We start from the raw sequence: 1,689 nt of genomic DNA, 5'->3' as shown, positions 1-1,689 counted from the left end.
TTGTTTGTCCTCCTCTCAGCAGTCAGTGTGATCTTTCTGAAGCAGAAATCACATCACGTCACTCCTTTGCTTAACAGCTCCAAATGCTTTCCTTTGTATAGCCTGTTTCCGACAGTGTGTTTTTCTGTGTTGGAAATTGCTTAATAAGTAATAGGGGACTGATGTTGGTTAACATGCCATTTTTCTAGCATGCTAACATTTTGAAGCGATCTGTGGCCAACTTCCTCACCATTAAAAAGGCCTGAGCAATATACGAAGACCCTAAGCAAAATGCGGGAGATCTGCAGAGACTTTCCTTTAGTACTAGTGTGGCTGCTTTAGTGCTTTCAATAGTGGCTGTGGTCTTTTCTGTGGTAAGCTATCTGTCCAAGCTGTGAGTACAGATGAAGAGGAAGATGCTGCAGAGGCATTTCTCCCATGGTAAAATGATGAAAAATGAAAAGGCTATGTCCTGAATCATTTATTTAATTTCACTGAAGATGGTCTTTATTAGAAGTGAATGCCCTCAAGGACTCACATCTTGGAGGAGGAAGCTAAACCCAGGGTTTAATACTGTGAAGGATTAACTGGTGGGGATACAGGACACAAATGCCATAGAGACATAACTCCACTATTACTACCATTGGAATTGCTGTTGCTTCCTTAATGCTCCGGTTACCATGCTGCATCGGCAGGCGGACTCGCAACCACTGCGCCACCAGGGAAGCCCTTTCCTTGGGTTTTGAGTGGTTTTCCCTAACCCTACATTTTCTCATAAGCCTTATTATTTTTAGCACACATTTTTGCAGAATGTGAAGTTTTTCAGAGGCATCGTTATAATAGAAACATCTGTACTTATAAAATCCAAACTTCTTACCACCCTCAGTCCCCATGTTATATCTACCTGCAAAATGTCCTGAATCCAATCACTTCTCACCTCTTCCACAGCTACTTACCTAGGACTACAGAGCATTCTTATTCTCAGAAAAAAAGCTTCTTGGCACTAATGCACCAGGAAGCAGAGCTATCTACAAAAGACCACAATTTAAAAAAAAAGATCCCTTTCAAATATAAATCAGATTGCACCAACACTGTTTAAAAATCAACTCTCTTGGGGGGGGGGATAAATTGGGAGTATGGGATAAACAGATTCACACCACCGTATATAAAAATAGATAAACAACAAGGATTTACTGTACAGCACAGGGAACTATATTCAATATCTTGTAATAAACTATAATGGAAAAGAACCAAAAAACGAATATAGATATATACATATATATGTATAACAGAATCACTTTGCTCTATACCTGAAACTAATACAATATTGTAAATCAACTATACCTCAATTAAAACCAAGTCCAAAAAAAGTTAAAAAAAAAATCAACTCTCTAACTGCTTCCTGTTATATTCCAAATAAAACCCATTCCCGTTCCATGGCTCTCAAACCATGCCTCAGAGTCTTTTTGCTTGCTGCTCCCTCTTTCTGGAACTATCTTTCCCCAGCTCTTCACCTGGCAGGTTCTTTCTCATCATTCAGGTACTGGCTTAAATGTTATCTCCTCAGTGACCTTCCCTCCTTACCCCCCTAAAGAATTTTCTCCCCCCACTAAATCGATTTGTTCCCAGCATCTACCATCTGAATTTATCTTTCAAAAATATATATGCAGGGCTTCCCTGGTGGCGCAGTGGTTGGGAGTCTGCCTGCCG

This window comes from Physeter macrocephalus, chromosome 21, assembly GCF_002837175.3.
Source record: "Physeter macrocephalus isolate SW-GA chromosome 21, ASM283717v5, whole genome shotgun sequence".
In the NCBI taxonomy this organism is placed as follows: Eukaryota; Metazoa; Chordata; class Mammalia; order Artiodactyla; family Physeteridae; genus Physeter; species Physeter macrocephalus.
Note: the sequence above shows the minus strand (reverse complement) of the source record.